This window comes from Halichoeres trimaculatus, unplaced genomic scaffold (genome assembly GCF_033239565.1).
Source record: "Halichoeres trimaculatus isolate MK-OKI-2021-1 unplaced genomic scaffold, fHalTri1.1 fHalTri1_scaffold_12, whole genome shotgun sequence".
Lineage (NCBI taxonomy): Eukaryota > Metazoa > Chordata > Actinopteri > Labriformes > Labridae > Halichoeres > Halichoeres trimaculatus.
Window position 1 is genome coordinate 2,570,828 of NW_027437190.1, and position 26,729 is coordinate 2,597,556.

Consider the following 26,729-nt stretch of genomic DNA (forward strand, 5'->3'; position numbering starts at 1 on the left):
CTTAATCATTTCAATCACCAAAGGAGCTGCAGCTTGCTCATTAGAGAGAAACAGAAGAGGGGAAACGATGCACAAGGTAACATAAGTGTATACTTTATATTTTATGGTGTTTCTTGTTGTATTGAAACAATTTTTTTTGATTACCGCTCTGAAAACTAGCCAACGTCAGAGCAGCTGCTAATGATGCTTTAACATTAGCAGATAAATAACATTAGGGAAATACCTTGCTATGCCATATTGTTAAGGCAGTGATGTAACATCACAAGTAGTAACTGGGAGTAGGGGAGACCGGGTATAGTTGTAGCATGGAGAGAGTTGTAACCCTACTAATTCCACCAATCAGGGATAAGATAGGAGTCACATGATCATTTCAGTATTTACCCATCCTTATCATACATGGTGATCGTCAGGGCTAGAAACAGGTGCATGAAGATTGTTAGAGAAAAAAAATGATTTTGAGGTAAGAAAGTACATTTTCTAACTAAGACTGTTTTGATTAGTACGTTTACTATTCCAGATAAAACCATTTGACTTGTATCAGAATAAATTGTAGTTTCTCAGGCTAAATGTGATGCATTTTTCCCATGCTAATTTCAATCCACTATGCTAATGCAGCTAGCTAAACACTGGCTGCCAGGGGTGGGTTGGGTTGTAATATGTCTTTAAAAAGTGTCATAATCATCCTCTCATGTACAAAGACTGACAGAAGTGCTCTTTTCAGTCTAATTGTTACAACTTACCCCAACATATGTAACAACCTACTCTGGTAGTAGGGATGGTTGTAACAAAGGACCACCATGTATCTGATATCACCTGGTGAGGTCTGTGATATTCTTGCAGGGGTTTGAATTGGTGCTATTTGTAGTAAACAAATGTGGGTACTTTGCATTCAAGTTTGGGAACTCTGACTCAAAAATTCAGTGAGTTGGAGGTGTTGAAGCAAAAAGTCTTACAACCATACCACGTCTCCCCTACATTGATCTGGTACGAGTTCACGGGTGAAAAGTTATGAGTTTGACTGCTGTTCCAGTGCACTTTCACAAGATAGAGGTGGGAAAAACACAGGGTATAGGTCGCCTGGAACGCAGCATTAGACTGGTGGCTGCTTGTGGAAGTGAAACTGGCGTTCATTCTGCAATAAACAGTTTAAACTATTTCAACAGGAAATATGTGAATGAACTATTTTCGATGGGAAACAAACTTATAATGGGTTTCACATGTTTGTGTGCATGTGTAAAACCTTGTGAAACAAACAGATATCTTTGTGGAAGTCTATGGAAACCTTTTCATAATGTCCCTTGTTGAAATATTCAGCAGAGATATGCACTTTGGCAGATTGTTAAATTCAAAATGTAAACCTTATTGTCACACATACAACTTTATGAAGCATGTCTGCTTGGTGTGATAGCACTGCTTCGTGTTCCACCAAGTTTTTTTCAAGTTTTCTGCAACATCTCAATCCGAACTCTGTTAGCAAGGTAAATCCTCCCTGTGTTCAGACGTATAGTTTATCCTCACTGGATTGGTTTTTGTTTTGTTTTGTTTTTCTCTCCTGCTGACTAATGGAGCACATGTAGTGGACCTACTGCTTCAAATACCTTTTAATGCAGAGTGCAGCTGCTGCCTGTTATTTTACAGCAGATTAGTTTTGGTAGTTTATAAGTTAAAACACCCTGTACATCATCAATCATCCTGTCAGACATGTTGATTTGATCCAATTAATGTTCTTCCAAACAGAACTTTACTTTCCAGGCGTGAAACACTAAAGGGATAGTTCAGTTTTATCAAAGTGGGGTGATACAAGGTGCTCCTCATTTAGCAGATTAGACACCTTCTGGCTTTACTGAGAAACCAGACGGAGAACTGGGGTGAGAACACACAGGGGCAATTCTACCACTTAAGCTCATTTTATGAAACTCCAACCTAAACACTGACGTAGGAGTAGGTGGATTTCTTCAGTGCTTTGCAGATCAGTAAAGACTTTTCTTCCAACTCACTGATGCAACATGTCAGTACTCTGAGCATTTTCAGACAGTTTCCCAAACTTTCAGCCCACCAGAACAGCAATGTAGGAGGTCAGCAACCCCCTGCTGTGGGGTTGCAGCAATAGCCCAAAAAAGAAAGAGGGAGAGACCTAAGATACTCAGTTTAGCTGATCTTTTGAAATTAAAGTGTTTATATGCACATATTTCTGTTTCCTAAATGAATCAGTCTCCACTGATACTGTTGTTATCCTGGTTTAGTCACCAGTCAATGAAGAAATGTAGAGAAATTTATTTTTTGGAGAGCAGCTGGCGTAAAGGTCTAGGTCGGGCTGAGGTTCGCCCTTGTGCCAGTGGCCTGGGTTTGAATTAGCCTGTGGCCTCTGTCCCATACGTCACTCCCCACTCTGGCCCTGTTCCCTGCTCTATCCACTGTCTTCCTCTGTCCAATTAAAGGCATAAAACTTTTCTTTATGTTATTATTGAATTTATTTTCACAATAATGATCAGTGTTTCCTGAGCCCCACCTTCAGAACCACTGCTCTGAATCAGCTTTACATGCACACAGCAGTCTAAGACTAAGGTCAAAGCTGGATCGTAAGGACACAGCAGGGGTCTAGTCTTATCTGCGTATACATGTAGTAAAGAGAATCAGATTTCAGGCTGAGAACATCTCACTCAGCTTTGATTGGTGGTGCTGTGACCTTTTTGAAAAGTGAAGCTGTGTGCATATCAAACTAGTTTCTGTTTACCTGTTGAGGAAAATTTGCCTGAAACCAATTTCCTCTGAATCCTTAACCGACCATCTGAATGTGGAGCAGAAATCCAGACCAGGAGATGGTTTTCAGTCCTCTATGGTCCAGTTTTGGTGTTGCTGTGTGAATTTTAGCCTCAGTTTCCTGTTCTTAGCTGACAGGAGGGTCACCCGGTGTGGTCTTCTGCTGCTGTAGCCCATCTGCCTCAAGGTTGGACGTGTTGTGTGTTCAGAGATGCTCTTCTGCAGACCTCGGTTGTAACCAGTGGTTATTAGAGTTACTGTTGCCTTTCTATCAGCTCCAACCACTGCATGTTTGGCATCAACAAAGCAAAGTCCCTCAAGTCCCTTTTCTTTTCCATTCTGATGCTCAGTTTGAACTTCGGCGGCTCGTCTTCTCCATGTCTACAGAACTTAGTGCTGCAGAGTTGCTGTCATGTGATTGGTTGATTAGATATTTGCATTAAAGAGAAGTTGAACAGGTGTACCTTATACAGAGGACCCTGTACACCGTCACAAGATCCACATTCTATCCATTTCTACCAAGAATAAGAGATGCAAATAAATGCAAAACCACAGCTGCATGTACAGTACAGGTACAGAGTTCTTTGTTTCAGTGGTTCACTTGTGAATAAATCTGTACTAATTAAATACTTCTGTGCAGTAATATCATGGTCCAATATGTGAGTTTGGTCACAAAAAAAGAGTTTAATTACTGCAGGAGAGCAGTCATAATCAACAAGGTCAGCACGCTGACGTACTTCAGCATACTTCAGACCCAAATGAACTTCAAAATAAAAATCCATTTGTAAAACGACACAGCTTCATCAGCACTTCAGACTTTTTTGCTAGTGAAAATATAAAAACTCTAGACCTTCCAGTTGCTTTTATTGGTAAAAAAATTGTTTTCATTTAATACAAATTTAAAAACACTTTCCCAGAAATCATTTCTTAACAAGTTGCTGCTATGAAAGTGAAAACCGCCACAGTCAAGGTTGAGTATTTTCTAAGGAGGGCATCACAATAGTCAAGGTACGAAATGAACAGATGGAAAACAGAACAGAGAGACTCTGATACATCGAGTATCAAACACAGAGATGCTTTTTCTCTGAGGGAATGTGGTGAATCGCCTGGGAGTGTCAGACAGCTCCATGTAAACCAAACGGGAAGCCGTCAGTTCTGTCAAAGCCGGAGGTATTTTCAGGTTTTGTAGAGGGGGTTGTCAAGGGACTCTTTAATTCAGTGGTGATTGCTCTAAGACTGCAATGGAAGCTCAGCTTCCCCTAAATTGTCTCCAAAAAATGGTGATATGTTCTGCTGTCTGTACATTTCATTGACAAAATATGCGCTAGAATTCCTTCATGTTTTGTTCAGAATCAGATACCTATCACAGGTAACTGGCTCCACCTCCTTCTCATTCATCCCTGCAGCGTCTCAGTGATTTAACACAGTCGGACGCTGAGCGTCTTCTGACTTCAGCGGGGAAGCGTAGAGTGGGTTGTTCCACTGTGGAAACTGGATGGTCATTGGATAAACACTGGGCTTTGTCCCGCCCATCAGACGCTCAGCGTCTCTGGGGGTCTGTGAGGCAGTGGGCTGGCCTGGACTCTGGGCTTCTGCATGATGATTGGATGATCTGTCTGAGGCCGAATCCCTTTTGACAGTGAAATGAGCCAGTCAGCGATCTTGAAGTATAACCCTCCACCTGAGCATCTCTGTAGAGTGAAGCGTCTCCTGATTAAAGCGGCTCAAGTCTTACACCAGCAACACAATGGGCCAAGGCTGTTTAATAGTCTAGCTCTGCTGACCATTGAGAGAACACTGGTAAATCCCTGGAAAAAACACTTGCTTGGTGCGACAGGGTCACAGATCATTTTCTTGAAAAGGAACGGACGGTAGAATTTACATTTAAATAAAGAAAGAAATTCATGATGTAGGCCGGAAAAAATAGATCTTCCCCTCCTTGACTGACCAGCAGCTGCCACTGTCACAGAACCCTTTAGTTTCTGCTTGAAAAGCAGGTTTTGAGACTAACATAGGGAATGTGCCTCAGAACCACCCTTCTAAAACCTGAACTGTTTCTCCAACCTTTCTTCATATGGTCTGCTGAACTCTGACAGTAAAGTTAGACATTCACCAGGACAGGCTGAAATATGAGACATTAAGATGTAGATTTAATCGTACTTTCAAGTTCATAAAGCTAAAGCTGGTTTTAGTGAAGTTTTATTGTGAAGAGAGAGTTTCAGTGTAATAAAATGATAAAATGATAAAATGATGATATCTGCAGCAGTAAATTCTATCAGTGTGTGTTTGGGTACAGAGCCTGTTTGTAAATGGTTGTAAAATTGTGTTTTGTCAGATGTTTGAAGTCAACACAATCACAGCAGTACAAGCTTGTGAAAGCCAGTTGTGTACTTTCAGTCCACACTAACTTTCTATTAGCTAAACAGATTAATAGAGCAGTAAATATGAACAAATGTTTGGGCTCACTGACAGTCAATATTTGGTAACCCTTCCTGTGTCAGAGCTCACTGCCACCAGACACAGCCGCCAAATACCCGTATCCCTGACTCCAGAAAGACCGTCACCTGGCTCAAATCACACAGTCTGTGCAGGATAACAGTAAATATGCAGCATGCTGGAGCAGATTCAGCAGCAAAGACCTTTACAGATTTTCCCCAGCACGCTCATACTGTATCACTCAGAGGCAGCATCACGCTCAGCTCAAAGTGTTTAATGTGAGTTACCATCACAGTGACCTCTGGGCTCTGCTGGACAGGTCTTCACACAGACCTCCTCCTCACTCCTGCTGCTTTCAGGTGCTGAGTGGGGGCTCAATGCTCCCATCCCTTCAGCCATGTCGTTCCCTGGTGTCAGTCAGAGAGATGATTCATTATTTATTAATAAAGCACTGGAGAAGTGTCAGTTGGTGACACATGAAGTTAGAGTTAAACCATGTTCAGACAAATTCAGACCAGACTGAGCAGATATCATCTGGGAGATGAGATGAGACGAATTTTAGAGGGCTGAATCTCAAACCAAAACTCTAGAAAATGTTATGAATATTTTAGGTCTTACATAGGCTAGAGCAAGGTTACGTTAGCTCTGCTTGGTGAGGTTAGAGTTGGTAGATGAGCTCTGGTAGGACAGAACCAGGATTCACTAACGTTACACGTTACAGACAAGTCTCAGAGCACCGGGCTGAGGGTAGAGTTATATATAGCTGGCTGCTAAACTGCGGTGCAAACTGACAAAGTTTGCTTGTTGTCACATTTCAAACCAATGATGAAATTAGTGATTTTGTTATGACGTTTTTAATGAAATATCAACAAATACAATGATTATTGCAAAAAGAATAGCTGCTAGCCAATATGGCCACTCTGTTTTGTGGTGACACTGGGAACCATTCTTCCTCGATCATATCTCTGTTATGTTCGATATTTGTTGTATTTTTAAGGATTACATGAACTCCAGATCAGGATTTTATTTCTGACTTTCAACTATGAATAGGCTTGTTTTGTCTAGGTGAGGGTGCCAGCATTCTTCCTTTCTTCATCCCTTGGTATTTACTGTGTGTTTAGCTAATAAATTGCTATGAGTGTCAAGTTAAAAAAAAAAAAAAAAAAGAAAGCAGGCCAAACAAACAAAAAGCTAAATCCAAATTTGTTCAAACTGGATTTTCCAGAGAGCCATTGAACCTGGGGCTGGTTGCTTGATCTCTCCTGGTTACAGGTCCATCTTTGGGACCAGCTACATCCTAAAGCCTAAAGCAGGCATGGGCAAACTACGGCCCGGGGGCCACACACGGCGGGTTGAACGTTTTAATCAGGCCCGCCGAACTTGAAAAAATTAAATGAATAAACCTTGTTAATGTTTTATTTTCCCTGCAATGCTGATGTTTTCCCACTAGATGGCGCACTGTAGATACATTGGCTTTGTTAAGGGGAAGCGTAGGCCTATTACTCCACGTTTGCACTTTACCCCCTGACACATCAGCCCTTCTATAAAGATGAACGGAGCTAAGAAGAGGATAGTGGACAAAACAAAACTCATTGAAACACATGGGAGTGTGCATATGCGGGCGGATAAGATGGAGTAGATCGTCAGCGATCTGTTACTTATTTAAAAAAAAGAAGCTCAGGAACATGTCTGTACAAACCTTCAATGTGAGTTATTAGTCTAATTTTTATATAGAGGCGTTAACATTTAATATCAAAATATCACACAAACAATTTTGACACAATCTTTTATTATTTTTTGTTTTTTCATTTTTAAAACCAGTACAGAAAAACTGCATTTTTCTGTTTTTTCTGTAATTCCGTTTTTCCATTTTGTCTTTAAAACAGAAAAACAAAAAAACAAGTCATTTTTTTTTTTTTTTTTTTTTTTAATTTTTAATTTTTTAAAATTTTGTTTTGAAACAGAATAACGAAAGGACGAACCATACAGGGATTAAAAATCCCATTATAATTCCATTCTCTCGAATTCTATTTTTCATTTCAAAACAAAATCAAAACAACGAAAAATAAACCGTTATTTGTTTTCTGATTTTTGAGTGGAAAACGAAAAATTGAAGTCGTTATCCGTTTTCCGATATTGGATTCTAAAACGGATATGGAATGAACGAATGATACCCTGATAGTTACCAAAGCACTCCATCTATCTGCTCCTGGTCCGGCCCCTTTGTCAGATGTTAGAACCCATTGTGGCCCACGAATCAAAAAGTTTGCCCACCCCTTGTCTAAACAAAGAAAGTCCCTGACATGTGGGCAGGTCTTCATCAGTCACTCAGGAAATGCATCAGATGGACTCTGAATGTTACTGTGAGTTAAAGGTAGAGGTTGTTAGTCTTTGATTCTGCATAATGCTTGAATAACCAGCACATTTGTTTCATGGCCTGACATCCAGGAACTAATAACCATCTTCTCAGCCTGTGGTTTGTTTCAGGGAAAATCAGTATCCTGCCGTTGACTCTGCTGAACATCAGCTCTGGCAGTATTGTGCGTGCAGATTCTTGGCATGATTATTCCTCGATGTGTTAACAGCAAAGGCGGTCACATAGCTCCCACCAATGAACCTAACACACACAGTTTAAATGGCCGTTAAAGCAACAAGTGTGTTCCTGGATTTTTATTTCCTGAGCAGACTTTGTGCCAGGGTGCAGAAAAGTGTGTGAAAAAGCGATGGAGAACAGGATGAGGAGAGGCAGAAAGGAGAATAGCCGGTGCCATACATCAGTTTAATGAGGGTGACGATGACAGAAATAACTGCAGAGCCGCTTCTGCTCTGAAATCAATAGCCTGGCGCTTTATGGCACTCTAAATAATGCAATAACTGCGCCCTGACACTTATTCCTATACGAATTATGTTACTGGCACTGCCCTCACATCTTGTTTACAAAGTCATTTGGGCGGTGCGATTTCTCTATATGAATGTCAGCACCATGCTCTACCACACTTTGTCCACCATGTTGGTTTGCTGCTCTCTTTCAACCACGACAGAGCATGAATAACAGCTTAATAACAGTTACATCATGACCCACTACATTTCAGATGAACACATTTGAATTCTACATCTTCACAGTTACCAAGAATTTTTTTTCCTTCTGGGTTTAAATCCTAATAAACTGAAGTACCGACATTAGCCATGGCAAGACGAGCTGAACAAGAGAGAGAGTCAAGAAGGATCTTGAAGAAGAGGAATCTGACAAAGAAAGGCTGGAGAGAGTTGAACTGAGGACGCCAGTGTCTGAAGTTTGAAAGAACAAGTCATATTCCTGCCTGATATGAAATCTCACGGGAGCAACAGGGAAGCTAGCTTATAAAACATGACCTCATAACAAAATGAAATGGAAGAAAAAAAAATAGAGGTCCGGACCATGGGATGGTTTGTCTCTTGAGTCCATCTCAAATGACATAAGGCCTAGAAAAGATGCTACCATCTCCCATTCATGCTTGTAAAAAGTTTCCTTTTTGCATGGCACATTAGACCTTTTGCTTGTCAAAACGAGATGAGCCAATCACGGTGAGTATAGTCGTTCTCCTGCGCTCAGACATTATCTACTCGAACATCCATTTCAATGCATTTCATAGAGTTAGTTTTTGTTCAGTTTTATGATGTTATTCTTAAATTTCAAGTTTAAAAATGCAACTCTGACACAAGTATCCTGAGAGTCTGGGTGATGTGGTGTATTTTTAACTCTTTTCCTCTGAACGGAGAAAAGTGTCTCTGGATAAAGTTGTGCAGTAGAGCAACATCAGCTCTGTGTGAATCAATGAAGAAGGATGTCTCCATCTGCTCTAAGGTATACTGACATCGTATCTGAGGCAGCAGATTGTGACTTTGCTGTAAAGAATTATAAAGTTATCTTTAACACTAGAACCACCACTGCAGTCTGACAGACGCTTTGGGATTTTCTCTAATGTTAGCTAAAGTTAGCCTAATATTAGCTCCCAGTTCATTGGCCTGTTTTGTTCTAGCTTGTGTTCTTTGGTGATTGTTCATCATTGTTAGCTGTTGTCCAAAGAGCTCTAGTTAAGCTAACGTTAGCTTCTGGAGCTTAGCTTCATTAGCTCATCTGTAATAGCTGAGATAACAAAGGTTGTCAAACGTTGTGCTGAATGATTCAGTGTAAATCCTGTAGCTCCAAACTAACAGAGACACACTCTTGGTAAAGATGGTAAAAAGGAGGTTATATTTTTGTCCTGACCAATGCTGATCCTCTGTCTTGTTGTCTGAGATGCTGATGCTAACCAGATGCTGTTTATCAGGTTTGCTCTGGAAGTTGTAAATTTAGTCTGTGACTGAAGCTTTTTTTCAATTTTCTCAACAATAAAATGATTCATATTTCCCTCAAATGTGGACTTTAGAGACTTTTGGTGACTGAAAGATGATCTGTGATCTTCCTGTCTCCAATAATCATCAACTGCATCCTGTGAAATGTCTCCTACTGTGACACCTGCCATAGTTCCTGTCACTGAATATTTGTTGTTTCTCTGAGTGAGAGGAGAGGACATGGCCTAGCCATTGGTCGATTATGATCTGCATTCATATATGAAGCAACAAACTGTGATCATTGACTTTGTTCATTTTGTAATGATTGTGCTGATAAAGTAATTTACAGAGACGTGTCTGTTTTCAATGCAGTGCTGTCTGAGGGCTGGACAATCATGTCTAAGTTATTTATTTATACATTTATTTATTCATTCATTTATTTTCAATTTTCAACTAGTTTTTTGTGAGTGTTAAAGTTCTTCCAAACTCTTTGCAGTTTTCCACTGATGAAAATGATCCTGAAATTATGAAGCTAATTGCCAATTGGGTTGTTCAAACACATTGTTTTTTTTACCAGTTTCAGAGTGTTTGAACTAAAGCATGAGATTTGACTCGTGCCAAGTATTAGAGGATAAGAGGATGACTGAGAATAACTCAATTCACGATATTTGGAAAGTGCGCTTTGAAACAATGTCCACAAGTGTCCTGCTGCTCTGGTAGCCCAGCCTCACAGACAACACTTAGGACAGCTCAGTGGGCTGTGTGCAGGGACTGGGATAGATAGTCTCATAAAGAGCGCCTCCCCAAACATACGTGAGGGGAAAAAAACAGTTAATGCAATCACGGTATTTTGAAGAGGGGGTATTCTGCTTTCCTATACTGTAAATGTGGGTATACACATGGTCAGCTTCTCATATCATCAAAAAACTCTGCTGCCCTCCTCGCCTGTATGGTCCTTTAAGTACTGTCCAGTTACCTTAAAGACTTACTCTACCCCTCCACCTCTTCCTGCACCCCCAGTCCTCAAAAAATAAACATCCTGACCGTTTCTAGGACCAAGCACTGAACTTGGGGGGACAGAGCCTTCTCTGTTGCCTACTCCACCCTCAACTCACTTTCACAACATGGACCAATTGAAAAACACCTGTTCCTCATTGCTTTGAACTTGTTAATGTCAACCATTTCAGTCTTGCTCTTAACGTGTGCTTTTTTTAATTTTTATTTTTTTTTATTTTTTTTTAATTAACTCGTATTTGTTTTGTTTCCTATGCTTGCTGGCTTCATCTTTGAGTTTCTGAGAAGTGCTATGAAGTGCCAACACTGGGTGTTCAGACTTAGCATGTGCAGATTTTCAAACCTTTACATATTCACACATTGTAGAAATACAGACTTCCTGAAATGATGAGGTCATCACGTAAGGGTCTTCTAACTGGTTCATGACAAGTTGGAGGGACGGGGCCTCAAACACCAAGGTCTGCCTATTGCTCTGATCCTGACAGGCCTCCAGAGGGCTGGCCAATCAGAGGAAAGGGGGTTTGTGGAGCGGGGTACTTAAAAGAGACAGCAGCTAAAATGTTTCAGACAGTGGCTGAAACAAGGTGTCACCAGACAGAGGAAAATAGAGAATGGTTTGAGCTTTAAATCATGGCATGATACTACAGGGTTACCAGAGGGACGCTATGATGCTAAGAAAAGAGCACAACACCCCCTCTTTAAGGTAAAAAGGAAAATGAACAAAAATACAAAGAAATAACAGAAAATATTGTACATGTATTATTAATTAGTAATGAACAGGAAATTGTGCTTTTCATATCAAGATGAAATAAAAACAAGTATTAAAGTGATATTTATTCAGCTGCAGAGTTAATGGGACGTGTGCTCTGTGAAACAGCTCTGCACTGAGAAGCTGTACTGACATTAGTGTCTCCATTGTGGCTTTGTGTGTTTATCAGGGAAAATAATTGGAGGATAATACATAAATGACTAAGAAACCCTAACTGTTGTGCTTTTTAAATAGCCATAAAGACCCCAAATTATCATTACACAAACCAGTGTTTGAAGAGTGTCATGATTACAGTCGTGTTCTACAAAAGTCCTCATAATTGGTCCTAAGGAGACCATACGATGAGAGCTAACAGCCACAGACTGAGTTTGTTTACACTTTCCAATGACTTTTTGACCCAACAGGGTACTGTAGAGCCTGGGGAATTAACTGTATTATGATTCAAATGATGAACTTGGCCATCCCAAATCATAAAAATAAGACAACAGAAATTAAACAGTTACACTGCAGTCTGACATGTTCCATTTGTTCTGTCCCGTGTGGGTCAGAGCTTCAAGAGCCACCACGCTTAGACAGATCGCAGAGTTTAATCCTGACTGTCCCATCCTTTGAGTCAAACCACCTCTGAACCACAGACCACATCAGGAGAGTCTGACCTGGACTAAGCAGGTAAAGAGCTGGAGGAGAGCTCAGTGGTCCAAAGTCCTCTTTTCAGACGCAGAGTCCAGAGGAAGAGTGGAGAGGCTCAGAATCCAAGCTGCTTGAAGTCCAGAGTAATGTTGGCACAGTCACTGATGGTTTGGGGGTCCATGTCATCCACTGCTCTTAGTCCACTGGAGTCCCTGAAGTCCAAAGTCGACACAGAGGTTAGCCAGGAAACTTTTGAGCACTTCATGCTTCATGAGCTTCAATTACAAGCTTCATGAGTATGGTACAAATGTGAGACCAAGATAAGTAATTTCAGAACTTTTCCCACCTTTAATGTGACCTACAATCTCTACGACTCGATAGAAAACAAGTGAAAATTTTCAAGTGGAGAAAATATGGCATAGCAACAGTGACTACATTACCAAGAAAAGGAAGTTCCTTCAAAACTGGTGACAAGACAAGAAGAACCCTGGGTTCAAGAATCAGGGAGGCAGACAAGAAGTCCACAGCAACATTAAAGGAGCTGCAGGAGTTTCTGGGAGCAAGTACTGTCTGTGTAGTTCATATCATAAGTCTGGACTATGGGGCAGGGAGGCAAGAAAGAAGGAAGCAAGCAAGGAAGGAGGGAAGCGTTGAACTTTTTGTCCATAATTTTATATAATGACAAAAAAAGAAAGAAAGAAAAAAAAAAAGCACATCAGCACAAGAACAGCAGACCCACAGTGAAGCATGGTGGTGTACAGCATGATGCTCTGCAGCTCTAAATAGCAGTCAGTGTAAATTCTGCAGGATTCCCCCCTCCCCAAAAAAAGATACAGGAATAATCCTATTTAGTCGTCTCCTATGGGCTTATATACATGTGTGTCAGTGTCTGCCTCAACCCCGTCCTCTGCCTGTATGTTGATGATTTGGTTGTACCAGGACATTTCTAGGCGGAGAAAAGACGTGGTTTCCTCAGCCAATAACAGAGCCCCCAGTGCGCAAGTGGCTTTGCGTGTTGATGATCACCAGTGGAAGACGTTAATGAGAGCAGCTATGATGGTGGATGTAGCATGGAGGAAGAAAAACAACCAAAGTGAAACTAAACTCCAAACAGATAAAGCTTTTTCCTAAATGAGGGTGAAGCTTGGTTTGACTTCCACTCGCTCTCAGGAACTTGGAGAGGTACGCAAGTTAGCTTTCTGCTAACCAGTTATGTGTCAAATAGCTGCGATTAGCTTGTGTTAACATGCCAAGTCTGGTGCACACCTCACAATTCTCTCCCAGGTAGAAACACAATGCTACAGGTGGTTGCTGGGCTAGTGAGAGTGTTCACCCAGCCCTGGTCGGACGCTGTGTGAGTGTGCTGCTGTTGGCACTGAGTCAAGTAGGAGGAGCACAGTTTGATTTAGTGTTTACTAACAAGTAACAAAAAGTCCTGCAGACCCTACTTTTAAGGTTTCTGCTGGAAAGATGAAGATGAACCACCCCAAGCAGACATCCAGATCAACCAAAAGCTTTCATCTGTTTTTTTTTCTCATTGAGTTGTAGAGGTCATAGGTCACATTAAAGGGGGGAAAGTTCTGTAATGGATTTATGCTAGTCTCATTTTTATGTCACCATCACCTCACATTACAACTGGTCTGTTTAAACTTTGTTTATTCACTGTACGCAGCTTATTTCTGTGACTTTAATCAATTATTGTGATTACCTTATCAAACCTCATAGCCTAGGTTGTACTGAAAAGAAATAACTCCACAGTAATCTCCCTCTCCACACTCAAAGAATGAAATGTGTGCTTTCCTCTGTCATTCTCTCCCTCTATAGAGTTATATTACAGCCCTGACACAACACTTTACTCCAGGGAATAAACTGCAATTCTCATGTTGTCTCATAACCGCCTGTTGTCACTCCTGAGCAGCTATCAAACAAGTGAGTCAGCGCTCAGATTGCTATTGTAATTCACACTGTGGATCGGCAGCACAATGTGGGCAGTGGCAGACAAGATACAGAGATTGTTTTATGTTCTCTGGAGGATATTGAGGGCTTTGTGCTGTCCTGGGGGCGCAGTCTGAGTGCCTGTGTGTGTGTGTATGTGTGTTTATGTGTGTGTGTGTGTGTGTGTGCTGATCAAACAGTGTCAGACTTGAGCACTACTTGTGTATCTTTTTTTTTTTCTGCTGAATATTAAACACGGCGTTTGGAGCACCTTTTCCCTCTGATAAATATTAAAGAATTAATGCAGCGGGTGTTATATTTAGACTCCAAAGCTGCTTTAGTCTCTATGAAACACAGTGCACTCGCTCGCACTGAAAGAGGCTTATTCAAATGATGTAAAAAGCTAAGTTGACAACACAGAGCGAGGATCCAGGAGCACTGCGGCGCTGCGGTGATATGACAGAAAATAAATATTGAAAGAGAAATTGATACTTAGGGAACAGGAGGGGAAGTTTTGAGGAATCATTTGAAAGAGAGATACAAAAACTATCATCATGTTTGGCTCTCTTTTTGACTTTAGAGGGAGATTTGTGCTTAACAAACCGGCTTTGGACAAATATTTGTCCAAATTAAACAAATAGGAGGTTTTATGCCAAGCATGCGGCAGACTGTCTGATCCCCGTCCCTTTGAAACCCAGATCTGAGCCAGTGAAGGGGAACTTGTGAGTTGCTGCCACAGTTAGTGGAGTTCTTTGGGCCTGGTATCGTTAATCCATGTCTATGAACAAGTGTGACAATAAGCTCTCTGTCTGAACAGCAATCCTCTTAGGCGCAGCTTTGTGGGTAAACTCGCCTCATGCAAATTCTAAACCCCATTAGCTTTGAGGGACTAGTCAGCTGCATTGAGATTAATGGCCGAGTGACTACTTGATTTAATAGGGTTATTTCACATCTTCAGGGGAAAAATAAACAACAAAGTTAATGCAAGACATTTGTCACTGACGTCCTCAATCTCTCTTCTCCAAGTGGGAGAACTTTCTTGTGCTTACAGACGTATTACTTACTCATTCTGCCACTGCTGGAGTAGCCGAGGAGCTTAGCGGATGGTAAATGTCTTTGTGCTCGTACTGGAAGTTGGGAATAATTATTTTAAATAAGTTTCATTTGTTCCGAGGGTGAAAACCAAAGGTGGAAAGTATTTGCTCATTGTGTTACATTTCAGCTATCAGAGAGAGTTGGAGATAAATGCAGCACAGTGGGAAAGTGCAATGCAATTTTTCATCACAGGGTGAAAAATGAAAATCCTTTATTTATCTTTTTCCGTGCCGTCAGCTTACTGCAAACTTTGCTGCAGGGGATTACTGGCTGGGTGGGTAGGGCTCTGTCACCGCAAAGTGGGAGACAACGCAGTGTGACAACGGTGATCTGAGAGCGCTGCCGACTTCTCCGACTCACAGCTGTAGAGGAATGATTAGCCTCAAAGTTGAGCAGCGGCGTTTAAATACTTCTTCCTGACCTTTAATCCCCAATCAAATCAGACGCCTTGGCTGCGCCGCAGAGCACAAACACTCACAGGCCTGTTTGTCTGCCCAGCTCCCAGCATGCACCGCTAACAGCTTGGAGATGGGAGATTACCTAAAGCTGACTGATTACCTTAACAGGTGGAATGAGTGTCATCCTCTGGCTGAGGGCTTAATGCTGGATCTCATCACACCAGGACTGTCAGGGGAGAGGGACAGCTCAGAGTGACATATTGGAGAGGTTTAGATGTTTGAAACTGTTTGAACGTCATCACTGTCGCAGCAAATACGATGTATCAGAGCACACACTGTGAGAGTTCATAAGAGACACAGATTCACAGGTTCAGAACCACAAAACTGGTCATTTATGATTTGTTAAATTCACTGTCAGGATTTCTGTAAATAAAGCTGGACAGTTTTCTTTTTTCAAAATGTTTTGCCCTCATGGAAGAGGATTAAGATGTATCTTGTCTGTTGAAGTTAAGTTTGTTCAGGATTTATATTCTTCCTTGTAGTCCCTTAAAGTAGCTTTACATAATTTTTACCTCCAAAAAATAGATAAATAAATAAACAAAATAAACATAAGAAAGAAAGAAAGCCAGCCCTCTGGCTCTGGAAGCCTGTCAGGGGTGGAGCTATGGGAAGACCTTTGTGTTTGTGGCCCACCTCTCAAACATGTCATGAACCAGCTAGGAGATCCTGATGTGATGACCTCATCATTTCATTAAGTCTCATAAGGATCTGGTGTTATTTTTAGAATGACTGTTTTAATCAGTTTACAGAATCAGGGGTTTCGACAACATATGAAGATGAAGAGGTTGAAAAATCTGCACACGCTCAGTCTGAACATCCCTCATTGGTACTTAAGATCCATGTGTAGGATACAGGAAAGCAGAATGCTACTGTATAACACAGCAGTGAAAGTAATCAGTTTTGCGTGTTTGCTGCTGAGGTCATTCACAGGTCAACCAATGACATTTATCAGTGTGTTTTCACAGAGATGCACAGGTTTGGTTTTTGGTCTGCTGCAGACAAACAGAGAGCAGAGAAGATATGTTTTATGATGAGGAGTTATCTCTCGTCATCTCTTCTTTTCCACCTCTGTAGCAGCATAATGTGCATGTTAAAAAACAAAAGTAATGAAACAAACTAGACTGGGTATCCAGAAGCTCATGTTTTGTCATTGTAGCAGATGTTGATATTGTTAAATTCTACTGGTACTCTATCAACGTTTTATGATCTGATATTATGTCCTGTCTTTGGTCACCTTCTCTGATACAAGCGTCAAACACATAATGATGTGTTGACACTTGACCCATGGCTTAGCCACGCCCCTTCCACTCACTCAAACAGTGACAGGTGTCACAGTAGGGGACATTTCACAGGATGCTGTTGCTGATTTTTGGAGACAGAATCATCTTTCAGTCACCAAAAGTCTCTAAAGTTCACATTGGAGGGAAATATGAATCATTTTATTGTTGAGAAGGTCAATAAAAAGCTTCAGTTACAGACTAAATGTACAGCTCCCAGAGCAAACCTGATAAACAGCATCTGGTTAGCATCAGCATCTCAACAAGACAGAGGATCAGCATTGGTCAGGACAAAAATATAACCTCCTTTTACCATCTTTACCAAGAGTGTGTCTCTGTTAGTTTGGAGCTACAGGATTTACACTGAATCATTCAGCACAACGTTTGACAACCTTTGTTATCTCAGCTATTACAGATAAGCTAATGAAGCTAAGCTCCAGAAGCTAATGTTAGCTTAACTAGAGCCCTTTGGACAACAGCTTACAATGATGTACCATCACCAAAGAACAAAAACTAGAAGAAAACAGGCCAATGAACTCCCAACAAACAAAGAGACATGATGAACAACACAGCTAAGAGCTAACGTTAGGCTGACTTTAGCTAACATTAGAGAAAATCCTAAAGCATCTGTCAGACTGCAGTGGTGGTTCTCGTGTTAAAGATAACGTTTTACTTCTTTACAGCAAAGTCACAAACATCAGAGACATCCTTCTTCATTTGATTCACACAGAGCTGATTGCTCTACTACACAACTTTATCCAAAGACACTTTTCTCTGTTCAGATGTGGTTTAGGAAAGGGCTAAAATTACACCCTGTCACCCAGACTCTCAGGATACTTTGTGTCAGAGTTGTATGTGCCCCATGAACACAGTTTGACCATTTTAAACTTAAATTTTCAGAAAAACCTCATGAAACTGAACGAAAACAGACTTTCTGCACTCAACAATCACATGTTTGAAAAAAAAAAAGAAGAAACACTTTATCAGTTTATCTGTGCCCAGGCCTCCTCACTGAGCCTGATGACTCTGTGTGTAAGTCTGCAGGGCAGGTGTGGGTGATCTGTGGCAGGTGAAGAGAAACAGAGGAAACCTTTTGACATCCAGCCAGAAAACAAAGAGATGAGTAGAGATGTGTGGGAGCTCATTATCATTCGTGCCCACAGGTCTCACACCTCTTGGTTCAGTTCTCCATCTGAGGGAAATTATCTGACAGTTTGACTTGTCTAAAACTCTATGAAAATGATTCAAGGAAGAAAAAAATACCTAATAGTGATCTGAATCAACAGTTAGTCAGCCTCAGAGTGTAAAACTTCTAAATAATGTCTTTTGGAAAGCATGATGTTTGCACACCTGTCTTCTCTCAGTGGTTTTCAGTCAGCCACAGCTCACATCCACCTATAAATCTGTGACTCCTGAGAGGAGCTCTGAACACTTCACTCTCCATGGACACCATGTTGGCTCAGTCTCCACAGCATCACACAGATGCAATTCATCCTGCTGCTGACTGACAATCAATGATGGTGCCATGGACCCAGTTTGTGCTGTGATTGATTCCAGCTATTAGCTCCTAGCATCTGGACACCAAGCTCCGGAAACGGGGGAAGGATGGTTCTGGGACCCACTGGGTTTGTATTGATTCAGACTGAATTCAAACCTCTGAATCCACAATCTCGATAGATACCAAGAGCTTTAAATACAAATGGGGCTTCAGCCCAGAACTGGCAAGGTGTAACTCATAGAGTGGCTGCTGAGTGAATGCTCCAGTGATGTAAAATAACTTCACTTCAGAGCATTTATCTCACTGAGCAACAGATTTATTATACAAACCATTCACAGCCTCTTCTTTACAGAGAGGGAATCACCTGTCTCTCAAGGATGGTGATACCTTAAAATAAATGGAAGTGAAGATAAACAGTGTCTATTGGATTTCAATTAGATAAAATAGAATAAAAAACAAATTTGAAAATATTCAGTCAGGCATAACCCTGTCACCATACTGCCAGTGATTCAGCACCTTTTTGGTACGAGAGTCACCTGATCATTTACCTGGTACAGGTCTTTTATGGTGGAGAATTTCCCGCTTCCAGTTAGTAGGGAATGAATGAATTTCATGACGTTAAAATGGATATGTTATTGTTTTTTTTGTTTTGTTTTTTAACTTGTCCAATTTTTTTATTGAGGCACTGCTGATGATTTACAGTTGTTTTACAAAATAAAATGAATTTTACTTGTGCTCTACTTATGCAGTCTATCCATGTATTTTTATAAGTTATTGCAGCACAATGCAATATTCTACATCCACAGGCCTTTGTCCCAAATTACCAAACCCTCTGTCCCAATGTACCAAACAAGTTGTGAAAAACAAGTTTTGTGTTAACACCTCTAAAATAGAGAGCTGTGCCCTAAAAACATATTTTGAGTACTTTTTCTTTTTACATATGGAATGTAGACATCTAGAGGAATATAGAAATAGCTGATCTATTGGGTATTTATTTATCTTAATGACAAAAGGTGGCTCAGAAATTGAATTTACAAAAATTGTCCCAAATACCTGAATTCACCCTATAAATGTTTTCTCTCCTGACCCCACATGGTGCTCTGATCGTATTTGATAGATCAACTACTGATGCTTACTCTGCATATCTATGTTTTTTTCACTGATCATCTACAGCAGAGCTTTGATTTTGTTGATAACAAGCTCAAACTGTGAAGAATCAGAACTTATTTCTGGTAAACTGTGATTGACTCCAACTGCAGGGACCCTGGCAAGGTCCACTCCAGGGTGCTGGGCAGGAGAGTCAACCTCAGATTCAAGAGGGTTTTCATCCTGGCCCTGGAGCACTGGACCAGCTTGCAGGGATGCTAGAGGGAGCATGGGAGTTTGCCCAAACAGTCCACGTGTGGTTTGTGGATCTGAAAAAGGCTTTTGACCATGTCCCTCAAAGTATCTTGTGGAGGGTGTTCTGGGAATTTTGAGTCAATGGCCTGTTGTTATGTGCTTTTGGATCCATGTATTTCCAGAGTAAGAGTTTGGTTTGTATTACCAACAGTTCGTCGAACTTTGCCTGGGTTGGACTCAGGGCTGTCCTTTGTCACCGATCCTGTTCAACTTTTAATGGTCAGGATTTCAGGGTGCAGCCAAGTGGCAAAAGAGGTCAGGTTTGGGGGTCCAACGGCCAGTATGACCATGCCCTTAAAGGCTTCTTGAGCTTCTCCGTTCTCTCCCCCTGCTGTTGGGTTCTGCTGTATCACCTCATGGTCACATTTTGATCAGTACCCCCTGGTTGGGTTCTTGTATTGAATTGTTTAACCGCATGTTGGATCGGTAACGCTTTATTAAGGTCCTGTAATAAGCATTAATAAGTACTTATAAGATGCTTAATAACATTATTATTTGTTTATAAGACTATATAACTGCTTAATACGTGTTTAATAAGGTCATTGTAATAGTTACTACAAGACAACTTAATCTATAAGCTATATGGAACCTAACCCCGACCCTAACCCTAACCCTTTTTGTTTTTTGTCTTCTGCTTTTGTCTCTCATGAGCCCTACCCCAGCCCTTCCCCTAAACCTAACCATTCAGGGCCCCATGCCTAAACCTAACCTGTGGGGCCTAACCCTTACAATGACCTTATTAAACACTTATTAAGCAGTTATATAGTCTTGTAAACAAATAATAATGTTAATAAGCATCTTATTAGTACTTACAAAGGTCTTATTAATGCTTATTACAGGACCTTAATATAAAGCGATATCCTTGGATCTTCTGATGTTGAGCTCTTTGTCTTTATTTTTCTCTTTTAGGATTTTTCTGTGTTGAGGTTTTAATTTCTGCTTGATTGTTTTCTAAAGCTTCTGTTGTGTAAGGTTGTTATTAAATAGTTATTAACAGTGATGGCAAAGGTCCAAAGACATTAAAGTCACCATGCTAAAATATTCATGTTACAATGTCCAAGCCCATAGCTGCTAATGCTGTGACAGGATTTCTCTCAGGAGTTCAAGCAAACCTGAAGCAGTAAACTGTGCTGAGAGGTTGTGGGCACTGCTTGCACTAAAAAACACTTTAGTGGGCAAGACCCCCAGAGGGGTCCTTCATCTGACCGGTGAGGGGGAGTGGGTGAAACATGATAACAAACTCTAATGGCCAATATGACCTGAAAAACAGACGACGGAAGACGATAAAAATATGACCAGAGTTGAAGTGCAAAAGTAAAAATGAGTCTCCAGGGCCGAGGTAAAGGTTACGACAAAGAGCAAGTCAAAGTGAAGGTCTCCTGCCAGCAGGGCTGTGGAATGAATGTGGTTTAAGAGGTGTGTGTGTGTGTGTGTGTGTGTGTGTGTGTGTGTGTGTGTGTGTGTGTGTGTTGTCCGGAAATAGAGGGAGGGTGCTCTCTTTGGTGGCAGGCAGACAGAGCTTTGATGTGGCCGTGACTGGCAGCACTGTGTGAGTGTGTGAGCCAAGCAGACGCAGTCACCCAACGGCCTCTGATCTCCACAAAGAACCATCTTTACATCTCTCTTTTTACACACACACACACACACACACACACACACACACACACACACACACACACACACACACACACACACACACACCATGACATAAATCGTCTCCATCCACCTCCTCAGCCCTTAAACTGGCGTCCGTCCAGTCGGTGGGGTTGGGAACATTGTGCAGACGGGCACAAAATCACCAATCTGACGGACGCCCTAGGTCTTTTCATGGACGCTCTCTGCAGTGTAGTCATGTTCATTCTGCTGTCAAACTTTGTACTCCTCTCATCACTCTTCCTCCCCCCTGCAGCTCCCTCTTTCCTCTCCTCCTCCTCTGGCACTATCCTTCCTTCCTCATGCTCACACTTGTCTGTGTCAATCTGTGACAATCCTCACTTGATCTGATGACGGTTTTCAATTTCTCAACTTCCCTAACCGTCCAGGGCAGATGACAGATGTGTGTGGACAGAAGCATTGATGTGCTCAACCTGTGTGTGGTCCACCTTCATCTGTCACATGTCTGCCATGTATGAGGGCAGCTCACATTTGTGTTTCAGAACTCTTCTAATTTTAGCTTCTTGTTTAGCATTCATTTCCCATATAGACACAAGCTGAGCTGCTGTATATATATATATATATATATATATATATATATATATATATATATATATATATATATATATATATATATATATATATATATATATATATATATATATTAGTGCTGTCAGGCGATTAAAAAAATTAATCTAATTAATTACAGGATTTGTAATTAATTAATCTAATTAATCGCATTTTAATCTCATACCTGCTTAAGGTCCCAAAATAAAGAATTTGAATTCCAAGACATTAAAATTACATTAAAAGACACTAAAAAAATATTTAAAATAAGGTGGGAATGTATACAACACATTTTTAGGTACCCCGATGCATAAGGAACACATGAAAAAAGTTTTATGGTTCTATCTTTACAAAATCTACACATTCCTGCACCCAAGATAAGCTGATTTGATTTTTAGAACAGTTTTTGCTTCTGTCACATTTTTACTTGATGTGGACTCGATTTTCACTGCAATATGAACTTCTATACTTCTATGAGGTCAGAAGAACCAGGGCTAAAGGCTAAAAACTGCGAGGAACTATGTACAAAACACTTAATTCAAGTCTTGGATCAAAGAAAAGTGAAGTATTTTCATTTTTACAAGCTCTGAACACACAAACTGTTGCTCATTGGTGCAGAGCAGCCCCAAGCTGAAACAAGACACCAGGAAGATGGAAGCAAATTTTCAAAGAATTCTTTAGATTTAAATACAGGACATATATCGATCAGGGCTTGTTTAATGCAGTAAAGAGGTTAGAATTACCTGTTTTTTACAGAATTGAGCTAGAGCAAACGGTTGATTTTCTGCAGATTTTCAAAAAGGACGTGTGAATAAACGCGATAGGACAGCAGTCACAAACACTCTCGCTTCCCTCCCTCCGGTTTAAAGCTGACGTCACGTGTGATACATTCAGGGACCGTCGGAAATTTGAGAATCTAACGAGAACACCTCTTTTTCCAAGTGGGACACACGGTTTGTAAATGCCAGACATTTAAAAATAAGTGCGTCTTTGAACACTCCACGGGTTTCGGATCCAGATTAATCTGCGTTTTTTTTTTTTTTTTTATAACGCGTTAATTTGCTGTGTAATTAATTAATCTAATTAACACGTTGAAATGACAGCCCTAATTTATATATATATATATATATATATATATATATATATATATATATATATATATATATATATATATATATATATATATATATATATATATATATAAAGGGATGTCCCGATATTACATTTTCACTTTCGATACGATACCGATACGATACTGATACTGCAGCATTGAGTATTGGCCGATACCGATATTAATCCGATACGATATCATCATTAAACATGCATACTTTTATTACTTATTTAGTAGTATGTATTTCATGTTAGAAAAGGCTTGATTAAGTGATATTCAAACAAATAACAGTAGTCAGCAACAGTAGGTATGAGGAAAAACTGACCCAATTATTATTAACCAATGGGCAACAGAAACTGCTTATATCGGAGATTTTAGATGTATTCCGATACGATACCAATACTTGTTTTTTTTGCTGATATCGGGCCGATATCTGATATCAATATCGGACTGGGACACCTATATATATATATATATATATATATATGAAGAGAGAGAGAAAAAATGAGGGGGGGGGGGGGGGGGGGGGTTAATACAGAGTTTTGAATCCTTTTGTTGATGGTGACCATATTGAAAATCCAATGCTCAAAAGGCGGACTTAAACCTCTTCACTAAAAGCTGCATGGTGTCCACCTGTTAGTCACGTGAGCTGTGCCTCTAACTGAACAAACTCATGATAAAAGTCGTCTTATTTGAAAAAAAGTGTACCTTGTACAGTGTGTGCTGAAAAGTGATTTATTTAGACTCAGGCCATTTTTGATACCGAGCTCCAAACATGTTCTTTTTCTGCTTTTATCTGTGTTTTTAAAAACTTTGGAATTTGGTTTATTTCTCGCAGCTGGAGGTCGCAGCTTGGCCAACACTTGAACAAAGCCAGGCTTAGTTCAGCATTTCCAATATGGCTTTCATCAACTGCAGGCTTCAGAACTCTACTGAACTGGGTGATGTCACTGACGCTTCAAATACAGGTTTATGAAACTGTCTTTGGTTACGACATGGACATGTCTGTTTGTTTGGAGACTGAACCATTCATCAAATCATTCCTCTGAGCAACAACAACTATTTATGCACACATAACACATCTTCACATCAGTGGTACTAGATAAACTGAATCCTACGGAAGAGATGCTGTGTAATGTGCTCATTGAATGTAAACTTTGTCTGTTGTTTTTTATCCATTTTTAGTCCAATTTTTCCCTTGTGAATTTATTTTAATTAACTTTACAGTGACCTTGAGTGTCAAGAAAGACATTTTTAAATAAAACATGTTTTCAATCTATTGAAAATAAGAGTTAGATATTAGGTAACATCGCTGCACACCTTTTTTTCTTCTGAATCACCAAAATTCTTTAAAACCAACTGAACTTGAAAATCCATCATCTTCATGTTGACCTCAGACTATTAGAGTTTAATTTGACATCTCACAGAGAATCTTTGAAAGACCTGGCTCAATGAAGCAAGGCTGATTTCCACCTTACATAAAAGAGAGATCTGCACATTTACATTTGAATTTGGTGCCAAGGAGAAGTCAATGAATGACTGTGGACCCACGTTCTGATCAGATTTGACTTTGTCTCTTCACTTAATACCTACATGGTTCTTTGAATCCTCCATCCTCACAGGGTTTAGTCCATTTACACGTTGCCTGTTAGCAAACTATTAACAATAATCCAGATAAAATGATGCGCTTTGGCCTTTCATGTAGCTGCTTCGTCTGCTCGTTGGTGATTAATGAACCTCTTCTATCTCTGGTGCTGTGAACTCTGACCCGGACTTAATTAAAACTCTGCTGTTGACCACCAATCATAAATTACTTCCCACCACCTGTGACACTTTTAGAATAAGAAGAACAAATTGGTTTCTTACCAATTAATAATTCACAAATGAAAGGGAATAACAAGCCCCAGGGATGGCTCCTGGAGGAGATCAGCATCCTGTGTGTGCTCCGTGCAGGCTGACAGTGGAGTTTCTCAGCGTGTCCGTCAGCTGATTGATGCCTGTTGTCTGCTCTGCTTGTGTTTTACAGGTAGCTGCTGTCATTACAGTGTCACCACCATGCTCCTGCCCAGTCTGATCCCTGACCTGAGCAGCTGGTTTCCAGTAGGAGGGAGCTGCCCTGCAACAACAAATCTACTCCATCATCCCTGCCTGTGTTTACACATGCAGCCGTCTGGGGATGGAGGCTCTTCTCTGAATACCAATTTGTGGAGAGTTCGCCCCAGTCTGAGCCTCTCGTCTGATCATTGTACTTTTTTTCTGTCTTTTTTCTCGCCATGGCAGTTATCTGTGACTTGAATGTTATCATCAAAGCTGAAGCCACAAATGTGAATTTAGTGATTGCATCAGAGGCACAAGCTGGGGTGTTCATGTTATCACACATCCTCAGCCCCTCACAGTCATGTTTTATCAGAGAACCAAATGAAGGTGGAGCAGAGGTTTCAGGATGAGAGAGGAGCCTGAGCCTGTTCCTGTTGCTGTGCTGGATGCTGAGGTTGTTTATGTATTTTTACTGAGGTTAACTCGATATTTATCAGCCTGTTGTGTCATTTATTCAGTATTATACTGTACTGTTTGTTGATATTGTTAAATATTGTTTGACTGACTATGTATATCTTCCAAAATAAAGTCTAGGTTCAAGAGCTACAGAGACGTTTGCCTGAGTTGTTGTTTGGTGTTGAGATTTTGATTGTTCATATTGACCTCATGATTCCAGCAAGTCTGCAGATCTGGTCAAGATCTCGTGGAGATCTGGTCAAGATCTCGTGGAGATCTGGTCAAGATCTTGTGGAGATCTGGTGCCTTTTTTTTTTTTTTTTTTGAAACAGAGTGTTTTGATCTGAAAAATATAAATGTAAAATTAAATATTGACAATGTTAACATAAAAAGAGTAAATGAAATCAAATTCCTTGGTGTAATTCTTGATCACAAAATCTGCTGGAAGCCGCATATTAAATATGTTCAGGGGAAGTTGGCACGGAGCATTGCCGTCCTGGGAAAAACAAGGCAAATTTTCAGCCAGAGAGCACTTTATATTTTATATTGTGCATTAATTTTGCCATATCTGTCATACTGCCTAGAGGTATGGGGAAACACATACAAAAGTAATCTCCAAACACTGATTAAAATGCAGAAAAGAGCCATCAGATTCATCAATAAAGCAGGATTTAGAGACCACACAAACAGATTTTTCCTAGAATTACAAACCCTAAAACTTCAAGATATGATTCAGCTTAAAACTGCACAAATAATATTCAAAGCAAGAAACAATTTACTTCCAGACAACATAAGAAAACTGTTTACAGAAAGAGAAGGAGGTTATAGTTTAAGAGGGGAGCTGAATTTCAAAATACACCATGCTAGGACAACATTAAAAAGTATGTGTTTGTCAATATCAGGGGTTAAATTATGGAACAGTTTGAGAGATGAATTAAAGAAAAGTAAAACTATAGGCATATTTAAGAGAATATTTAAAACACACCTTTTGAATAAATATCAGGATGAAGAACAGCAGTTTGACCCAGGGCGGTAATGACAGAGCCAATTGAAAATTAAACAAACAAACAAATAAAACATATACAGAAATTAAGTATCATATAAGGGAAATGTTATGTGAATGTGTATGAAAAGTATAAATATGTAAAAGTTAAGATATCACCGTAGGAGGTGTGGATAATAGGGGTAGGATTAAATAAGTTTAACTTCTTCCTACTCCTTTTCGAGCATGTAGTTATGTAACACATGCAGGTTGTTGCTGCAGTCTTCGTTTTTCTTTTAAGTTTAGTATGCATGTGTTTGTTTATGGTGACGACCT

General features: G+C 40.2%; 1 protein-coding gene across 1 annotated transcript in view; it reads left to right on the forward strand.

Moving 5' to 3' along the window:
• The window catches only part of tsnare1 (T-SNARE Domain Containing 1), a 247,546-nt gene extending 221,819 nt beyond the window's left edge, over positions 1 to 25,727 (forward strand). Inside the window, exon 12 of the mRNA XM_074683894.1 lies at positions 24,945 to 25,727. The gene's annotated coding sequence lies outside the window, so the exon portion shown is untranslated. The remainder of the gene's footprint in view (positions 1 to 24,944) is intronic.
• The last annotated feature ends 1,002 nt before the right edge of the window (positions 25,728 to 26,729 follow it).